Source organism: Xyrauchen texanus, chromosome 37 (assembly GCF_025860055.1).
Source record: "Xyrauchen texanus isolate HMW12.3.18 chromosome 37, RBS_HiC_50CHRs, whole genome shotgun sequence".
In the NCBI taxonomy this organism is placed as follows: Eukaryota; Metazoa; Chordata; class Actinopteri; order Cypriniformes; family Catostomidae; genus Xyrauchen; species Xyrauchen texanus.
The window spans coordinates 12294104-12305346 of NC_068312.1; positions in this window are offsets into that span (position 1 = coordinate 12294104).

The window sequence follows — 11243 nt, forward strand, 5'->3', positions numbered from 1 at the left end:
AAGGAACTTTTGATTAAATATACTTTTGTATTTATTTTTGGTGTGGTAAAGGTGAAGAGTGTATTTTATTATGTTAAGATACTTCCTTGTATTCAAATGTAATTTACTGAGTAAGCCATTCGTAAAACAATACAAATGTAAACAATGGGGTAATTCACCAAGAATGAATTGCGCCCAAAGTGCTGTTTATTTGCACATATGACTGTGTTGGTTTAGTGCTCGATTCACTAAATGAATTAAGAAAATCAGGCAATGGTACAAATGCGACCACAAAATCTGTGCTGAATGCAATTGGCACGGCACAATCTTTAATATGTCGAAAGTGGACTTGGTATGTGCAAGGTTACACCCCCCCAAAGGTAGGACTGGTGCCCTAGACAGTCCTTAGACAGACATGCCTTAGACAGACATGCAGTCAGCTGAATAAACACAGTATTATTCACTGGAGGCGACTTAAGAGATTCAACAGGTGTGGCAAGAACTCTACACAGACATACAGCATGCAGTATGTGCAAGCCAAAGAACAGAATAATACAGGACCACTGTATGCAATATTTTGAGATTGTTGTAGGTTAGATTCAATGATTCTACAATATTTCTTAAAAGGGCACATGTCATATGAAACACAAAAGTACAGAAATATTCCCCACATTTCAGTCATGACAACAATAAGAAAGATTAAGTTGTTAATGTGGGTATCACATTATGATTTTGGTCTTAGTAGACTAGATCTGCTATGCTGATGCTGCTGCAGAGCAAGTATGAAGTCTTGCTACTGATAGAACATACACAGACATACAGGCTGCTGCTACACAATAAGACAAACACATCAAATGCTGCATCAATAATGTAGGACATGCTGCTGCAGCACAATTAGATATACAAAAATCACCATACACCACATTTAGACCATTGGTGATAGGGAGGAGGAGGGTTTCAGAAAAAACTCCCAGAGCAATTTAAATGTTAGACAAAGAGAGAGAGAATAATACGTATGTTGATTGGCTACCCGATTACATGTCAAAGAACCTCTGAACTTACACCACATGAGCCGATTGGCTTACAGGTAACAATCAGATTGCACCATGTAACATTTTGGACTGGAGGGTGGCCGGACTGGAGGGAATGGAAGGAGATTCCATATTGTAGAGCCCATCTAAATGCGTTCAGTGGGAGATGCGGATATAATCACAGAGACAGTGTACGTTGATGGAAGAACTGTCCGCCCCAACCAAACCTCCAATTAAGTGGAGTGGGGCCCAATGAATAGGTTTTGTTCCGGGCCCACAAATTTCTAACTGCAGACCTGACTTATCCATGTTCATTTTAAAGCACTTTACACTATTAATGTCTATGACTGTCAAATTTGAATCTATATTTAAGTATCGTAAGGAATTTTAGAACAAACATCTTGACAAAATTGATACTTAAACATAAATAAGAACTTCATTAAGTGTCCTGATCAACATCCAAGCAATATAATGTTCCTCTGGGCATTTAATATCCTTTAAAATTTTGCTGAAGTGCCTATAATAGCTCCAGTCTTGCGAGCTCAGTACTCTTATTAGCCTAAAGCTGAAAATCCAATGACAGCCAACAAAAGAGCGAGGGAAGAAGAGAGTAAATGAGAGTGGCTGGGGGAGGGGAGGGATAAAGAAGAATTAAGAAATGAAAGAGGACAAGAGTATTGTTGAATTTTTTTTTTCAAACCAAACTGAAACATCTGTGATATAACTGTTTCTCTAGCCAGAACATTGTTACTTTTCATTTATGAGATGCTCCTGTCCAAAGTAACCTTCTCTCTACTAACAGCAGTGCCTTATAAGACATTCCTTTCAAACAATAACACTTGAAATTGTTAACCCAAAGACATTCATATCCACAACTTTGAAATTATGCTTTACCAGCGGTTAAAGGATAAAATCTTTAAAAAGACGATAATCCAGGGTTAAGATTGTGCACTGTGCGAACAGCCCTAACTAGTCCTAACCCCAACACTATCACTAACCCCTAAATACCCTTAATATTAAAGGTAAATGATAGGTTCATAAGCAGCCTGATCTCATGACATTTACGTGACCATTTTTGCAATTCAAAATGACGTGCTGTATTACACATTTGACTGCAGTTTCCCAATGAAATGCCCTAAACACCTAAACCTAACTGTGTTATAAAAGCAAACGTGAAATGAAAAGCACATTTTCTGTAGCAACCACGTCATTTTGTGTCGCATCTATGACACTTTTATCTCACGTGTCAGCTTGCTAGTTTAGATGGTCTTCCGAGTCTAAAGTCCAACAGTCTATGAGGTGAGCAAAAGCGCAAGCTAATCACAAAGGTGGGTCTGTAGTACAAGCTTAAAATGTTATATTTTTCCAAATGATTTGTAATAGTATATATATATATATATATATATATATATATATATATATATATATATATATATATCGATATCATAACATAGCAGTTTGTGAGTAATATTGAGAAAAATAAGTGTTTAAAGTCATAATAATCCATTGTATACTTGTGATTTGTGTGAAAGTGAAGAAAACGCACACTTATTGTAGCACTTCTAGTGTTCATTTCACCACAAAACAGAATGCGGCACGTAAAAGTCAGTTTGCAAAAATGTATTTATAGTAACCGTGGCAGGGCAGAGGGCGGGGCTGGGTTGTGATGCTGCACACTAATCAGGCTACTCAAGCCTCCGAGAGGGATAAAGGCTGACCAAGGATAGCAGTGCGAGAGAGAGAGAGAGATTTACGGACAGCTGTCCGACACCTTTGTGTTTGTCTTTTTGTTTAAGTTTTATATTAAACAATAATTTATATTTTCAAGCCACATCTCGCCTCCTCCTTTCCCTTAATTCCTTTACATTGGTGCCGAAAACAGGGAAGGAGGAGGGATTTGCCGTAGTGGAGTTCTCGCCGCTACCATCCAACCGAAAGCCTGGAAGTGGAGGAACGGCCGCTGACAGCGAGGGGAGGAGGGGCTCCCAACCAACCGCCTGGAGTGATTACAGCTGCCAGGGGTGGGGGAGACCCCTTCCGTCCACCAAAAACGCGGCGGGGCATTCCATCCGCCAGGGGCCGGAGTACTGCTTCCGATCCACCCGGGGAGGCGCGGTTGTCATCTGCTAGAGGGTGGAGGAGTGGCCGAGGACCAAGCTACGGCGTATCAGAGAACCAGCTAGTAAGTGGTTTTTTTTTTTCTCTTCTCTCTCCCACTATGTGTTGGCCTTTCCCACTCTTTTAAATTTTACTTTGGTTTTTAGGGGGTTCTGCACTGTTACAGGGAGTACCCCCTGTGTTTTTAATTATTGTTGTTTCTCTCTTTTAAATTTTACTTTGTTTTTTAGGGAAGGCAGCTGATACATGTCAATTTGGCAAAGTCATGGTAAGATATGTTACCAATAACCCCTTGTATTGTGCTAAAGGTGGAGAATTTATGCAGCAGACTAAACTATACTTTAGTCTTGGAATGTCTGGCATCACAGCCACATATTTTCAATGAAACGGTCGCATGTGGTACTAGTTCTGTAAATTCATCCAAAAAAAAAAAAAATCATATATCCCAGTTTACAAGAATTAAAATTCAGTCTGAAGTTTAAATGTTTTTTTAATTTCTACCAAGTTTATGATGATGGAAGCTTTGAAGAACACTCTCAACCAACTGTACTTATATACTTTTAGAGTATACTTATCATCTAATCAATAATAATGTTGTGAGGTAAGGATTTTTAGTTATTCATTTTAAGCTGAATCTGGAAAAAAAAGGTTTATCTTTCAAAAATGTGTTTATGCCCCTCAAAACATTCTTTACCAAAGACATAAATTAGCAAAACATGCTTTGGTGAAATACAAACATTGAAATATTTTTAGGAAAATTATTAACGCTCTGTCAAACATAGACTAAAATCTTCCCTCTTAGATAATTCCTTCCACCTTCCCGAATGGAATTGTAGTTGGCCTCCAATGTCACAGACTTATGTAATATCCCCATGGTGGCAAGGAAATGGCAACGATATGGAAAAGATACCTCATCTATCACTCTCCCACACACACACACACACACACACACACACACACACACACACACACACACACACACACACACACACACAATCACAAGAGCTCTTCCTGGTTTTGATCTCCTGACCCACAAAGTAAATCTATTTGCCTTGTTTTAAACTCTCACAATATATGTTGATTATCCTGATTGATTTAGACCTCTTCATACAGAACTGTCAAGAGAGCATTGTTTTTTCCAATAGAAAAGATTATGATACATGATGTAATATTAATAGTTTATAAATTATTTGATTGAACTTTGATCAGGTGAAACAACAATCAGCTTATTGTTTCCAGTTAGATAAAATGAAGTTAATAATAATTTGAAAATAAATACAAATTATTACATGGCTAAGAACACATTTGTTATAATAATAGTAATAATAATAATAAAAGTATCCCCATTTGGATCCAAATATATATACTGTATAAACCAGTATACTAGTTTAAATTGATCTGCATCTCTGCTTAATCACTGACTGACCACAAAATGACCTCCAGACCCCAGAGGGGATTGCTAGGAGAGCGAAACGTATAAAAGTCCTGAGAGAAGAAAAAAGGAGTGAGGGGGAGGGAAAGAAGCTGAAATAAAGTTGGTACAGCAAAGTGGATGCAGAGAGCGAGAGAAATAAAAGTTATGAAACACAGGGAGAGGAGGAGGGGATATTAGCCAGACGGCTCCCAAGATTCAGATGGGGAGCAGGTTGTCACACAGCCGCAGTGATCACTAAACATGAAGCTTTGTGAAAAATCTATGCAATATATTGCCCGAAACTATTGTTTGATATCTTGAGTTACCTTCTACTCTTCTGCTGTTACATGAATCGTTTTGTGCTTCATAATCGTTTTCCTGTTTAAATTTAGCTGAAAAGCCATTAAATAGTCATTAAGTTTTCAATGGCATGTTCCCATTGTCACAAACATGCCCCACTATTGGCACAAAAAGTCAATGTGAGCTGTATCATAAAGGTGGACATATTAAATAGTTTTTTGTATTCAAGACTAAAAGTTATTTGCCAGAATACAGCTAAACCCTCGTGTGGGCAACATGTCCATCAACTTAATCATGGAATCGCCAGCGTTCTTCTCGGACTCATGACTCAGACATGTTTCTGTTGAAAGAAAACAAAGAGATTTAGCACATCCACCGAGTCTGTCCCAGCTTTCTTTTCCCTCCCTCTGTCATTGTGTTTTATTGTGTGAGTGCTGCTGGAAGACTGGGAGAGGGGGTCAGGGTACGCTAATGTGTGAAAGATGTAGTCACCTCTTTGAAAACAATGGGCAGAGACCTAAGTAGACTTCACGCATGCTTGCACGAAAATAACAAAACTACATGGCCATGTCCACTGACTTTGCATGTATGACTTGTGCCATAGCTGCACTTAGTGCTAGTGCTCATAAAATAGGGCCCATAGACACATTTGGCAGAAATACAGTAGTATGTCTTTCCAAACTCAGCCTGAGAGATCGGTCTGGACCAGTTTAAAACCACTGTTGTTACAATTCTGTGTCTGTGTCTACACTGTACTGTATTAATATCAGTTAAATTTATTGCGAATTTAAGGATAAACACATGCAGCTGTGTCTTTTTCTTCCTGATAATAAATAATACAAGACTTTCTCAAATCTTCCCGGATTCCTTCAAAGTCTCCTCTATAAAGAACAGCGCCAATGATACTTTCATTGTTTAATTTAAATTTGGTCCAGACTTAATATAAACTGCTGAGTAAATATTAGGATTTAATCTCCCCTTTGCTTCTCTGGTGCATTATACTTTTAAAGCCGTGGTTGTGTTGTAAACATTTTATTGCAGAGAAGTGAGCATTTTTCTTTCAAGTTGAATGGTCTAGTCTTTAATGTGCTACAAAACACACACACACACACACACACACACACACACACACACACACACACACACACACACATGTTGTGTTTCCATGTTTTATGGGGACTTTCCATAGACATAATGGTTTTTATACTGTACAAACTTTATATTCTATCCCCTAAACCTAACCCTACCCCTAAACCTAACCCTCACAGAAAACTTTCTGCATTTTTACCTTTTCAAAAAACATAATTTAGTATGATTTATAAGCTGTTTTCCTCATGGGGACCGACAAAATGTCCCCACAAGGTCAAGAATTTCGGGTTTTACTATCCTTATGGGGACATTTGGTCCCCACAAAGTGATAAATACACGCTCACACTTACTCTCTCTCACACACACACACACACTCTCTCTCTCTCTCTCTCTCACTCACTCACTCACTCACTCACTCACTCACTCACTCACTCACTCACTCACTCACTCACTCACTCACTCACTCACTCACTCACACACACTATTTTGATCTTTTATTCCTAGTGAAAATACTATGTTTGCTCTGTGTATGTGTTTATATGCACAAACCCTGCAAATAAATGGTTTGGCCATCATGTGTGTCTTTCATCCAGACAGGATGTCATCTGGCATAGACATTTCAAACAGAGAGAGGCTCTTTAGACTAGCCAGAACCAGACATCAGCCAGAGCTGTTCTGGAACTAAAAGAGAACTTGGAGCATTTTTTCTATTGTGTTGCAATGTTTACCTATAAAAATAATCATATCAATTTTGATCTACTCTCAAAAAGAATACAAAGCGAGAGTTTACTTTAAGAACACACTTACTGATAAAGCACGTCTATGTATTCCAATGGTAGCACCCTTTTCTTTTACACACCTATTGTTTTTGCTATTATTACTGTTAATATATTACATTAATAACTGGCATTATTACATTAATAACAACTGGCATTAAATTACCTAAATTGAATAAAACAATGCCTAATTTGGTTATTGTTTATCATTGACCAATAGCCCATGCAATCTTGGTTATATCTGGAAGCCATTTTAGAGGTGCAGGAGGTTATTACATTATGATAAGAACATTTCTAAAAAAGAAAAAGAAAATTCTTTAGAACATTTTGCACTCAAAGATTGCATACACCAAGACCAGGAACAATGTAAAGAATGTAAACAGGGTCTTTTTAATTTCATGTTCACTTACAGCAGATCAGAGGTTATAATATTTTTGGAAACGTCAAGGATAAAACGTGCTTTTAGTGCTGTTAAAGAGAGTTGTCTTCACAAAACATATTGAATCTGTTCTTCCCTCTTATGTTGAGATTTTTCTCCCTGCCTCACTCTTTGGCTCTCAACCAAGTTGAGGGTGAGATATTTGTGGTCTTTGATTCAGAATTTCCTGAAAGAACCACCAGCCCTTCTTTAAACTGTGTCCTGAGGGACCAGTCTTGTCCTGCAACCCTGACTCAGTGGCAGAAGGACAGAGTCAGACCCACTACCAGAGCATGTGTGTGAGAGTGCCAAAGCAGCAGGTTTACATTTGATGTTCTGATGTGTCAGCCAGGGTAGTGGAGGCCAGACAGCTCAAGGCTCCCTTAAAGAGCTGCATATATTTAATTATATGCAAGGGAAAACATCAGATTGAATCAATGTCAGCCATCTGAGTCCCTCAAAACTACTATATAGTCTACTCTATAGTTCCAAAGTATAAATACAAAGTCTTTCCTTATATTGAGGATGAGATGGATTCTTCAAACATTTATAGTACTGTCAGCAAGAAGTGTTTTTTCACCAACAGTTCCAGTACCATTTCCACTTGTACACAGTTCATTAAAGTACCATTGCAAACTGTTCCTGGCCCGTGATTTCTCAGTACTGTTAGTTAATCAATCTGTGGAATGGATTTAAACATGTTAAAAAAAGTGTTCAATGGAGCTGAGAGTACTACACTGTTATTAACACCAAGCGCAACAGTGCCTGGCCACTTTTTCAGCCGTCTTCCAATCCCATGAAGTGTTTTTTAAGTGTGATTTAATCAAATTAAAATCTATGGAACAATATAAAACTAATGATTTAAAGCTGTTATTTATAAGTATAGAAACATTGGTTTGGTAGATCTTGCTGGATCATGGAAATTGTAGTTCTTCACAGGATTCTATCTAGCAAGAACTCAATGTACTTCATGTGTTCACGTCACCAGAAAATAGCAAATGCTCTATGAAGAAACCAAGTGAAAACTCACTGCAGATGAAAACCACAGTTGTTATTCATAAACGGCCCGGATATGAGAAAACACGTTCAGTGTGAAAAACATTTGCTTGTCTGTTTCTGAAGGGGTGCCTCTACATTTCAGCAGCAGTCTGACCCCTAATGGTAAACCAACACTATTACAATGCAAAAGTCCAAGATGTTACAGATATTTCCAGCTTTGTTGAAAGAATTGCAACGTAACACTTTTATTTTTTTTAAAGTTGCATTTATTTATTACTCTTCATACGATACATCACTGTACCAGCGCATATATTCTGAAATATATTTTCATTATAAAATAGGGATTCTACAACCAAGGTTCAGATATAGTAAAATGCTCTGAGGGATCATACCAGACAAAAACAACTCAACTCAAAATGAAGCACAGGACTTCATCTGTTTTGGGTTTGTATTTTCTTTTTTTTTCTTTCAGTAAATCAAACAGCAGTTTTTCTGAAACGTTATCTGGTTGGGCCACTTTAAGTATTTTGCAATGGAGAAGGGGTAAATTAAAAAGGAAGATACTAACATTCAGAACTGTAAGATCTCTCCAAATCAGCTTGATATCTCAAACCCAGTCATAAATGTTCCTTTTGGTCCAAACAAATATTGTGCCATAGTAGAGTGAATTGTTTTTGACATAATGTAACCATTCACGAAAGCACAGCGAATACCAAAGGCCACAAAATTGTCTGATTTATTTCGACATCAAACCAATAAGATTGTTAAAAACATCCTCCAGCAAAGGTTTACGTTTCAGCGTGTAAGACTATGGTTTTCACAAACAAAGGCTATAGAAATATATACTGTAGAAGTCAATATTTTGCAATGCTGCATTAGTGTACATACATACATACATACATATACATACAGTACATTCCCAAGCTAGGTAGATTACTGCAAGAGACACCACACACCATTTTGTGCTACGACATGGAATCATGGCTGTCCTCAATAAAACGTCTGCCCAGAAGAGATTTGTCTGAAGCCTGAGGTATGCATAATATGCCCAGGTAACAATCATACTGTTACAATCATATATTTTTGTATATACATACACACACCCACATACACACACATTAATAGTCATCTTATATACAGACCACCCTCTCCTTTGGGAAAAAAAATATATTAAACAACTAATTGTTCACACATATACAAGAAAAAGTGCCAAACCAGTCCCAAAATGATGATTGTTAGACTTGTAGCTATGATTGTTCAGAATATAGAGGCAGTAAGCTAAATACCAACAGACACTTCTAAAGAGTTGCACTGCCAAGTGTACATGACAGTTTAAAATATTCTAAAAGGAGTGCATGGAATATGACGTGTAGGGAATAAGGGTTTCTTGGGCAGTACTCTCACTTGACAATATTTGATATATTGCATCTCCTCTCAACACCATGGCACTGTAATCAACAAACATCCTAAAATGATGCTTCTTTTACATTCACTCGAAGTCTTTCTGTGTTAACCTTGCTCCAGTTTGGAAAACAAACTGGCACGTATGAAACACATAAATGCTTGCCGTGGACAACAGCGATGAATTGCTGTAGATTCACCAGGGAGTACAGTTATAGAAGGATTATGACAGTCATAAATTGTGTTGCTTACCGAACTAATACAAACCAGCCAAACAAAACTAGTAAATAACCCAGGAAAGGGTGATTTGCCCTTTTATGTAAACATTCTTTTTCCATCATGCTTTGCTCTTATTCAAGTTTAAAAATACTACTCCGCTTTATATAAAAATGAAACTGCTAAAGTGACAGGACTTCTACTATACATCCACTGAGTATTTATATCCATGTGTCGTTTCAGGAAAAAACAAAACAACAAAGAGCATAAAATTCAAACTGAAACATTCAGAACACACTGTATTCATACCGTACAACAACAACACTTTGGACTAGGTAACTTAGACTAACATATGCAACCATAGCGAGTTCGATTAACAAGCTTTTTTTAACAAGGAATTTAAAAACGACGATTGCTGGATGCTACATCTCTAGCGCTACCTGACATGCTAACAAGACGAGAGTGCAGAATAGGGTTGCAAAGGGAGAGACGGACTGTCCCCATCAAGTTTTTTCCAAAATGTACAGTACGTCATGGTCAATTTACAAGACTGCTGCAGCTCTCACATCTTTATTGGACCTGAACTAAGGAGAACAAGATGCAAATGACAAAAATACATCAAATTCTCTAATATTTGATGCATTACCATGATGTGGCTCGACAGTAAATAAGGTAATCTCTCTTTCTGTGTTTAAATCAACAAGTATCACGGTGTACTTGCTTGACTATGATATAAATGGGCCTAAAATGACTATTTGAATGTACAATGCTTTATGTTAGATGCAAGAAGTTGCCTTGAGTCGCTTTTAGATACCGAATTGAAGTTTTCCACATTTCTCATCCAACTCTGAAGGAAAAATTGTTACATATCACATAATGATTAAATTACCTGTAGCTTTCTAGCAATTATTTTATATTAAGCCATGTCTTAGACACAATTAACCCTAATAAATCATGTTTACATGTTTACTTAAAGTGCTTCAGAGAGCTTTAAAGGGATAGTTCACCCAAAAATGAAAATTCTCTGATCATTTACTGTCCCTCATCCCAGATTTGTATGACTTTCTTTCTTCAGCAGAACACAAACAAAGATTTTTAGAAGAATATTTCAGCTCTTTAGGTCCATACAATGCAAGTGAATGGTGATCAGACCTTTGTATCTCCAAAAATATATGATATTTAAGTACTTTTTTTTTACTGTAAATCTCCACTTTCACTTTCAAATGTGAAAGTGAAACTAAACATGCACCACATGTGATTTTCAGATGTAAAAGTGAAAGTGGAGATTTCCAGTAAATAAAAAAGACTTACATTTGTATCTGTTTCTCACCCACACCTATTATATCGCTTTTCAAGATATTGATTTAACCACTGGAGTCATATGGATTACTTCTATGTTCCCTTTATGTAATTTTTGTAGCTACAAATGTATGATCTCCATTCACTTGCATTTTATTTATCTACAGAGCTGAGATATTCTTCTAAAAATCTTTGTTTGTGTT